We start from the raw sequence: 11,181 nt of genomic DNA on the forward strand, positions 1-11,181 counted from the left end.
CATTACTGGCACAATTTGGGGGGCTAATTACTGGCACAATAAGGGGGGCTAATTACTGGCACAATAAGGGGGGCTCATTACTGGCACAATTTGGGGGGCTCATTACTGGCACAATTTGGGGGGCTAATTACTGGCACAATAAGGGGGGCTAATTACTGGCACAATAAGGGGGGCTAATTACTGGCACAATTTGGGGGGCTCATTACTGGCACAATTTGGGGGGCTAATTACTGGCACAATAAGGGGGGCTAATTACTGGCACAATAAGGGGGCTCATTACTGGCACATTGGGGGGCTCATTACTGGCACATTGGGGGGCTCATTACTGGCACATGATGGGGGCTTATTACTGGCACATGATGGGGGGCTTATTACTGGCACATGATGGGGGCTTATTACTGGCACATGATGGGGGGCTTATTACTGGCACATGATGGGGGGCTTATTACTGGCACATGATGGGGGGCTTATTACTGGCACATGATGGGGGGCTTATTACAATACTGGCACATGATGGGGGGCTCTTGTTACTAGAACATTGGGGGGCTCTTATTACTGGAACGTGATGGGGGGCTCTTGTTACTGGTACGTTATTGGTGGGCACTATAGGGGCATCTACTGAGGCCACAATGAAGGGGTATTTTATATGGGGGCTCTGTACAGTAGCATTTTATACTGGGACACATGGTGGGTACTATGGGGAAGGGGGAGAGGAGTACTATGGAGTCATCTACGGGGGGGACTAAGAAGGGGAATTTTATACTTGCAAATTATGGGGGCACATTAGCTCAACTGGGGGCATTACAAGGGGGTATTTTTTGCAATGTCACATTATAAGGAGAATTATTTCTACTGGGGGGACATTATGGTGGGCTTTATTACTCCCCCATGGTATGACCCCCTAGTAGAAGCACCCGCCTCTCCCTGCTCTGCTATCCCTCTGCCTCTTCTCCAAATCCTTATTATGAAATCTTTCTCATTAGGATAAAGCACAACATCAGCTCCGCCGAGCCCCCGGCCAAAGTGTGGAAGTGGCGTCCGAGATCCCCAAGGGCCAAGCCAAGTAACTGTAAGTGTTCATGTGAAATATGTTTGTTATACACATATAGCCTACACTGTGCCACACAATATACAGTATACCGTTACACTGTGCCCCACAATATACAGTATACCTCTACACTGTGCCACACAATATACAGTATACCTCTACACTGTTCCACACAATATACAGTATACCTCTACACTGTGCCACACAATATACAGTATACCTCTACACTGTTCCACACAATATACAGTATACCGCTACACTGTGCCCCACAATATACAGTATACCGCTACACTGTGCCCCACAATATACAGTATACCTCTACACTGTGCCCCACAATATACAGTATACCTCTACACTGTGCCCCACAATATACAGTATACCTCTACACTGTGCCCCACAATATACAGTATACCTCTACACTGTGCCACACAATATACAGTATACCTCTACACTGTGCCACACAATATACAGTATACCTCTACACTGTGTAGTCTGTTCTATAAGCACCCTTGTTCTGTGGCGGCGGACAGAAAACAATCTGGAAGTGCCCCTCCCGAGACCAGGTTCTGGATCCGCCACAGTTTAGAAATGTCAAATGTACACTCCTGTGAGAGACGGGGAGGGAGATCTGTGGATGACACTGTTAGGGCTGTTTCACACGAGCGGATGCCGTGCGTGGCATCCGCTCAGTGAAAGAGTGCCAAGACCCGATGCAGACTACAGAGGCACGGAGCATTAACATGACTGATAATGCTCCGTGCCTCTCTGTGACCTCTTTACTACGAAATCACAGTTGTCACTGTGATTTCGTAGTAAAGAGATCACAGAGAGGCAGAGAGCATTATCAGTCATGTTAATGCTCCGTGCCTCTGTAGTCTGCATCGGGTCTTGGCACTCTTTCACGGAGCGGATGCCACGCACGGCATCCGCTCGTGTGAAACAGCCCTTATAGAGGGGGAAATGGGGATGACACTGTCATGGGGTGGATCTGTGGATGACACATATAGCATAAGATGGTATATACGGTATGTGGCATCCACAGATCCCCCCCCCCCCCCATAGCAGTGTCATCCACAGATCCCCCTCCCTATAAAAGTGTCATCCACAGGCAGCTAGGACATGTTGAAATCTGAGTGATTTTTTTTTTTTTAAACCACAGACAGCAGGACTTTTCTTCCCTGTTGCGGTTTTAGGTATTGGGTAAAGTATCGCAGCATTTCTAAGTGTACTTGTGTAAATGTATCGTTGTTATAGCTGCCCCCCCTACTTTTGTCCTGGCCCCCAGTGTGCCCCCCCAAAATTTGAAAGCTAGAGACGCCACTGGTATCCTGATACTGATGCTGCTGCCATATCCACACTATGTCACCTTGACACTCTGTGGTATCCTCATGCTGCTGCTGCCATATCCACAGTATGCCGCCTTGCCACTCTGTGGTATCCTCCTGATGCTGCTGTCATATCCACACTATGTCACCTTGCCACTCTGTGGTATCCTCCTGATGCTGCTGCTGCCGCCAGCTCCAGACTCTGTCATTATGCCACTCGGTGGCCTCCTCATACTGCTGTCACCTCCAGACTCTGTCATTGTGCCACTCGGTGGCCTTCTTCTGATGACACCAACTCCGTACTCTGTCATTGTGCCACTCGTGGCCTCTTCATACGGCTGCCACCTGCATACTCTGTCATTGTGCCACTTGGTGGCCTTCTCCTGATGCTGCCAACTCCAGACTCTGTCATTGTGCCACTCGGTGGCCTTCTCCTGATGCTGCTGCCGCCACCTCCAGACTCGGTCATAGTGCCACTCGGTGGCCTCCTCATACTGCTGCCAACTGCAGACTCGGGCATTGTGCCACTCGTAGTGTTGATGACGAATATTTGAATTGCGAATTTTTATTGCGAATATCGGCACTTCGAGAATTAGCGAATATTAAGAATATAGTGATATATATTGGTAATTTTGAATATTTGAGATTTTTTTTAATCAGTACATATGATCCCTCCCTGCTTCTACCTTGTGGGCCAATGAGAAGGCTGCAATATCTTTGACTTTAGGAGTAGTGTTGATTGCGAATTTCCATAATGCAAATTTTCGTAATGAGAATTTTCGTAATGAGAATCAAAGAGATCGTATAAACTCAGATCCGATGGTATATTCTAACCCCTAGGTGTTCCCATGGTGACGGGGACGCTTGTCGGGGAGGAGTATGCCAAAGGGGAACAACTGTACAGATTTTTTTTTTAAATGACAAATATTCTAAAAAACAAATATATTCGATATATTGCTATATATTCGTTTTTTTTTAATATTCGTAATATTCTAAAACAAGAATATATAGCAATATAGCAAATATTCTAGATTTTTTATTAATCAGTACACATGATCCCTCCCTGCTTCTAGCTTGTGGGCCAATGAGAAGGCTGCAATATCTTTGACTTTAGGAGTAGTGTTGATTGCGAATTTTCGTAATGCGAATTTTCATAATGAGAATTTTTGTAATATTATAATTTGCTGCATTGCTATATATTCTTGTTTTAGAATATTACGAATATTCTAAAAAATTAATATATAGCAATATAGCGAATATTCGAAAAAAATAAAAACGAATATAGTGCAATTTAGCTAATAATCTTCTTTCTCTAAGGCCTAGTTCATACGAATGTGTGTGATCCGTGGTCGTATTGCGGCCCGCAAATTGCGGGCCGCAATACACGGCCACAGTTCCTTGTGCATTCACTTCAATGGGTCCGCAAATCTGGAATTGCGGAACAGCCGCACGGAACGGGACCCCTCGGAAGCACTACGGAGTGCTTCCGTGGGGTTGCAATCAACACTACTCCTAACCAATATTCGAATACGCAAATATTCGACAAATATTCTACAAAATATTTGCGAAATATCGCGAATTTGAATATGACCCCTGCCTCTCATCACTAGCCACTCGGTGGCCGCCTCCTGATGCTGCCAACTCATACTCTGTCATTGTGCCACTGTGTGGCCTTCTCCTGATGCTGCTGCCAACACCTCCAGACTTGGTCACTGTGCCACTCGGTGGCCTTCTCATACTGCTTCCAACTCCAGACTTGGTCATTATGCCACTCGGTGGCCTTTTCCTGATGCTGCTGCTGCCGCCACCTCCAGGCTCGGTCATTGTGCCACTCGGTGAACTGATGACTTGTGCCGAGCAGAGGTGGAAAACCCAAGCTGTCATTTCTTTACGAAAAAGGCAGTACCAGCCCTGCATAAATATGTAGAACAGAAGGTGGGCCAGTCTTAGAGCCTGTCTGTATCTGCCAAAGTACAAGGCAGCGCTGACATGTGGAGCTGTAACTATGGTCAGGGACAATACATTTCCTTTACAGCCCACTGGGTGAATGTGGCAACTTGGCCAGGTAACTCTGCTTCCGCCTCTATGTTCTCATACCGTTGGTCCTGCGACAATGTCCACCTCTGCCTCCTCATCCTCCACCATTTCCTCAGCCTCCACTGCAGGGACAAGTCACAGTGCCCCTCCAGAATACCACATGTGCAGGGCACAGCAGTGTGACGCTGTTCTGCACCTGGTTTGCCTTGGCGAACAAAGTCACACAGGGGAGGAACTGCTCCGTGTGATTCATCAAGAAATCGAATCGTGGCTTTCTCCGCGACAACAAAAAATTGGAACCATGGTGAACGAAAGCAGGAAGAACATGGTGTTGAAGCTGCGTCAAGGAAGGCTGAGCCATGCGCCCTGCATGGCACACGTGTTCAATCTGGTTGTCAAGCGATTCCTGAAGTCTTCCACCCATCTGCAAGACATCATAAAAATGGCCAGTAAACTTTGCATGCACTTCAGCCACTCATACACTGCAAAGCACACCCTCCTTGAGCTGCAGAGGCAGAACGGCATCCTCCAACATTGGCTGATATGTGACGTTTCCACCCGTTGGAATTCCACCCTCCATATGTTGGACCGACTATACAAACAGAGAAAGGCCATCTACGATTTCTTGATGATGAAAGCGGAAAGCAGTACTCCCCTGTGTAACTTTGATGTCAGCCAGTTGCAGCTCATGTGTGACACCTGCTGTTTGCTCAGGCCTGTTATTTGTCAGTCGCCAGGACTACGGGGTGAACTACGTCATTCCACTGCTTCATGTCCTGGAACAGATGGTGGTAATGGCTGTTCACGGCACTGGAGACGTTGCGCCTAGATCTCACAGCCACATGAGCCCTGTGGGGGCTGAACTGGAGGAGGAGGAGGAGGACATTAATGCACAAGCAAAGTGTAGCAAAATGGGTGGTTTTTCTACACAGGTGACAGGAGAGGAGAAGCAGGAGCAGCCAGAAGAGCTACAGGGTGATGAGGAAGACAAGACAGAGGACCCAGACAAACCGTGGTAGTATGCAGTGGAGATGGAGGCAGGGAGTTCCTCCGAGTCACTTGCACAAATGGTCCTATGCATGCTCACTTGATTGCGTAGTGACAGACGAATTGTCACCATTCGGCAGAGGGATGACTTCTGGCTCTCCACCTTGTTGGACCCTCGCTACCGGTCCAAAATAGGGGCCTTTTTTACATCCACTGAGAGGGAGGACAAACTGAACTACTACAGAGACATCCTATGTAGTCAGTTGGCTGCTGCCTATCTGCGCCGGCGTCCATCCTCTCGCAGGTCTGACCGGGGGGCCCTCTGCACTCACGTTGTACCAGCTCCATCAGCAGCAGCCTGAGTCTACAGTCGCTGATGAGTAGCTTTTTTCACCCCCATGGTGAAGAAACTACTCACCAGCATCAGCAGGTAGACCTGAAGCAGGACCTGAAACAGCAGATGGTGGCATACTTGGACAGCACCCTGCCAAGCAATAATATAGATCCGCTGGACTACTGGGCAGCCAAACTGGATTTGTGGCCGCAACTAACAGGGTTTACCCTGGAAAAGCTGGCCTGCCCGAAAAGTAGTGTGGCATTAGAGCGGGTGTTTAGTACGGCAGGGGCCATAGTTACCCCAAGGAAAACTCGCCTGTCCACCCAAAATGTGGAGAGACTGACCTTTGTCAAGATTAATCAGGCGTGGATCAGCCAGGATTTCCACCCACCAATGCCTGATGCATCTGATTAGATCATTCATGCCGCCTCACCCAAGCCTTGAAAAAAGAGACTGGTTTCTTCTGGCTACCTGCCTCAGCTTATACTCTGATGCTGCCAACGCCTGATGCCACACATCTGATGCCAAGTGCTCCTTCTTTCACCCACCTTCGTCAGCAGGTACTGGTATTGCCACCGCCCGCCCCACTCTGTCACCAGGTCACTTTGTGGTCTCATGATGGTGCTGCTGCTGCCATATCCACACTATGTCACCTTGACACTCTGTGGTATCCTGATACTGATGCTGCTGCCATATCCACACTATGTCACCTTGACACTCTGTGGTATTCTCATGCTGCTGCTGCCATATCCACAGTATGCCGCCTTGCCACTCTGTGGTATCCTCCTGATGCTGCTGCCATATCCACACTATGTCACCTTGCCACTCTGTGGTATCCTCCTGATGCTGCTGCTGCCGCCAGCTCCAGACTCTGTCATTATGCCACTCGGTGGCCTCCTCATACTGCTGTCACCTCCAGACTCTGTCATTGTGCCACTCGGTGGCCTTCTTCTGATGACACCAACTCCGTACTCTGTCATTGTGCCACTCGTGGCCTCTTCATACGGCTGCCACCTGCATACTCTGTCATTGTGCCACTTGGTGGCCTTCTCCTGATGCTGCCAACTCCAGACTCTGTCATTGTGCCACTCGGTGGCCTTCTCCTGATGCTGCTGCCGCCACCTCCAGACTCGGTCATAGTGCCACTCGGTGGCCTCCTCATACTGCCGCCAACTGCAGACTCGGGCATTGTGCCACTCGTAGTGTTGATCACAAATATTCGAATTTTTATTGCGAATATCGGCACTTCGAGAATTAGCGAATATTAAGAATATAGTGATATATATTGGTAATTTTGAATATTTGATTTTTTTTTTTTAATCAGTACATATGATCCCTCCCAGCTTCTAGCTTGTGGGCCAATGAGAAGGCTGCAATATCTTTGACTTTAGGAGTAGTGTTGATTGCGAATTTTCGTAGTGAGAATTTTCGTAATGAGAATTTTCGTAATGAGAATCAAAGAGATCGTATAAACTCAGATCCGATGGTATATTCTAACCCCTAGGTGTCACGACTGTGACTGATCCAGACAGGTCTGGGAGGAGAAGGTCGCAGCGACTTGCTACTCGCGATAGCTTGTGAGTTTGCTCTGTGGTTCAGGGTATGTCATCAGGGTTTTGCCTTGTGAACCTTTTTGTCCTGACTGGGAGTTTGTAGGCATCCTTCTCAGGTGAGTCCTGTCTGCCACTCCCAGCTACTATATTAGTTTCAGTTTCACTTGCAGTCATTGCCAGATAGTCCTTACTTCCAGTGCTATTCTGACCTTTGAAGGAGATCGTTTGATGGTATTGCTGTGGAGCTCTCGTCTGGTGTGGACTGTCGTTATTGGGATCACCTTCTCTGCTCGTGACTGGATAAGTCTATCTATGTTTGTTTGTTTGTTTGTTGCTGTCTTCCCCTGTTGTTCTCCTAGATGTGAGTGATGGTGACTAGTGCTCCCATCTGCCTTTCCCCAGTCTAGTCTTGTTAGGGTGACTGAGGGTTTAGGCATCCTGCTCGCCGCACGGGTTCACACCCCGTCTAGGGTATCAGGGCAGACAGGTGCCAGCTTAGGGTTAGTCAGGGGTGACTGTTCTATTTCCCATCCGTAGATAAGGGTCCCCCTTCCCCTCCGTCTGGTGCGACACGACTGCTGCTGGGATAGCGGTCGTGACACTAGGTGTTCCCATGGTGACGGGGATGCTTGTCGGGGAGGAGTATGCCAAAGTGGAACAACTGTACAGATTTTTTTTTTTAATGACAAATATTCTAAAAAACAAATATATTCGATATATTGCTATATATTCGTTTTTTAGAATATTCGGAATATTCTAAAACAAGAATATAGAGCAAATATTCGAGATTTTTTATTAATCAGTACACATGATCCCTCCCTGCTTCTAGCTTGTGGGCCAATGAGAAGGCTGCAATATCTTTGACTTTAGGAGTAGTGTTGATTGCGAATTTTCATAATGAGAATTTTAGTAATATTATAATTCGCTGCATTGCTATATATTCTTGTTTTAGAATATTACGAATATTCAAAAAAATTAATATATAGCGAATATTCGAAAAAAAACGAATATAGTGCAATTTAGCTAATCTTCTTTCTCTAAGGCCTAGTTCATACGAATGTGTGTGATCCGTGGCCGTATTGCGGCCCGCAAATTGCGGGCCGCAATACACGGCCACAGTTCCTTGTGCATTCACTTCAATGGGTCCGCAAATCCGGAATTGCGGAACAGCCGCACGGAACGGGACCCCTCGGAAGCACTACGGAGTGCTTCCGTGGGGTTGCAATCAACACTACTCCTAACCAATATTCGAATACGCAAATATTCGACAAATATTCTACAAAATATTTGCGAAATATCGCGAATTTGAATATGACCCCTGCCTCTCATCACTAGCCACTCGGTGGCCTTCTCCTGATGCTGCCAACTCATACTCTGTCATTGTGCCACTGTGTGGCCTTCTCCTGATGCTGCTGCCAACACCTCCAGACTCGGTCACTGTGCCACTCGGTGGCCTTCTCATACTGCTTCCAACTCCAGACTTGGTCATTATGCCACTCGGTGGCCTTTTCCTGATGCTGCTGCTGCCGCCACCTCCAGGCTCGGTCATTGTGCCACTCGGTGGCCTTCTCCTGACGGGCTCAAATAATTTTGTACAAAATGTATTTGCCAAGCATCTCTTATTTATAAGTATAGCATTAGCAATTAATATGCATTTTTGTACTTTATTTGGTTTGCAGTGAGCATTGCATGTTTTGTTTTACAGTGTTGTTTTCAGCTATAGCAATGTGCCCCTGCGCATTGGGATGTGCTGACTGACCCCCTTTTCCTTCTCCTGATGCTGCCAACTTCAGACTCTGTCATTGTGCCACTCGGTGGCCTCCTCATACTGCTGCTAAATCCAGACTCTGTCATTGTGCCACTGGGTGGCCTCCTCATATTGCTTCAACCTCCAGACCCTGTCATTTGGCCACTCTGTGGTCTCCTCATGCTGCTTGAACCTCACCACTATGTCATAGGTCCACTCTGTAGACTTCTCCTGCTGTTCCCCCCCCTCCCCACTTCATGACTGGTCCACTATTTTGGCTTTCGGCCTGCCTGACAACATTAATTTGATAAATACTCTGGTGGTCGGCTCACAAGAAGTCAGGATACTTATTTATTATCAATAAAAATACAATTATAATAATAAACACAATTCTGATAGAAAACACAATTATGATGAAAAAACAATTGTAATAAAAAATGCCTAAATATGTATATAATCAGTAAATTACAATTGGTTACGGTCCCTAATATGATGTGGGTTGCGGAGCTCATGAACCCCACAATTTTATGGTACAGCTGCAATTATCTATCAACTTAATAAATAGCAAATATTTCATTCAAGTCTATTTATAGTAGAGCGCATTCATGGTATGTTCATGGAAAAATATATCCTGCGTTATTTGTGCCAAACTTGAGTGCACTTATATAACGTGTAGTGCACTTACCATCCTATGGGTGGGTTTTATTGCAGTATCCTGCGTTTTTGCACTATGTGCCTGTGCGCGAGCCGGTCTGAAAAGAAATGCGGTCTCCAGAAGCAGGTAGTTCTGAGATCAGCCTCCGGGGGCCGTTCTCGGAACTGCCTGCTCCCGAAGACCGCATTTCATTTCAGACCGGCTCGCGCACAGGCACAGGTAAGGACTTACCTGTGCCTCGCCGGACTTGTCAGTTAAGATGGCAGATCGCATGTGTTCGCAGGCGAACACTGCGAACTGGCCATCACTGTTGGCTATAAGGGTTCTAGGCTCCGGTATTGGTTTATATGGGATAATGTGCACCCAAAGCCTGTGCATAGATTCACTCCCCTCTTTGCACACTTGCATATGCTGCCGTAAACTTGGTCCCTTGTAGCTCGTTCTCACACAGTATTATGCGCTACTGCGCTTCTTACCGGTCACCAGTGTTACCATCTGTGGAGTAATGCTTGTAGAAATTGGGAGTCTGTATTGCGTGCTGTTCATCTGCTGTCGGTCTCCCAGGCAGTTCCTCGTTAGTGCCAGCACTTCGCACATGTGCGGTAGAGTTTTCCAGACGCCAAGATGTAACTTTTTGTTTACTTTGTATCTTTCTACAGAATGACAAAAAATCTTCAAGAAAATGCAGCTGTTGTATTCCGTATGATATCGCCAGACGTGTTTTGAAACCGCAAAGGTTTCTTCCTCAGTGGCAATTATTTTTTTTAAAAAGAGGGACATATCGCTCTTTATATAGAGCTAGTGACTGAATTAAAACTTCAACCGGACCGTGACTGCTAGTATCGTATCATACATTGTTAGGTACTTGTTCACATTATACACCCTTACATTTGCGGTTGATGCAATGGCTTCCGCTAAAGCATATATACATTTTAATAATAGCAGATATCGTATATATATCATAAGACTAGCTGGTAATTGGAAGTAGCTAAAAATAAAAGAAAAATAAATAATACACAAAAAATTAAGATAAAAATAGGGATATGGGAATTTGATATATTGCTGGTGGAGACATTGGTACCAGTGGGAGGATGCAGGTCATGTCAATGCGCTGGTAAAACAGCCTGGCATCGACATGTCGTGTAAACCTACCACTGGACCATCTACAGGACTCCAAAAATCTCCAGTTCTGAATTGAGTCCCTTGGGCACCATAGTTCCAAATTCATAGATCATTTTTGACTCGGATCTTGACATCTTAGATATAATATCGCCTCCCCTCCATTCCTTCTTGACGGATTGTATCGCTGCAAATTTTAAACCTGTTATTTACAGTATATGTTCAGAAATCCTGACTTTGAGGGTCCTACTTGTGCGGCCCACATACTGTTTTGCACGTGGACATTCCAGCATATATATTACCACCTCGCTGTTGCATGATAATATCTCATTTATCTCCCATCATCTCAATCATCATTTATTTGACCTTTCTT

The sequence above is a fragment of the Bufo gargarizans genome, chromosome 5, assembly GCF_014858855.1.
Source record: "Bufo gargarizans isolate SCDJY-AF-19 chromosome 5, ASM1485885v1, whole genome shotgun sequence".
Taxonomy (NCBI): Eukaryota; Metazoa; Chordata; class Amphibia; order Anura; family Bufonidae; genus Bufo; species Bufo gargarizans.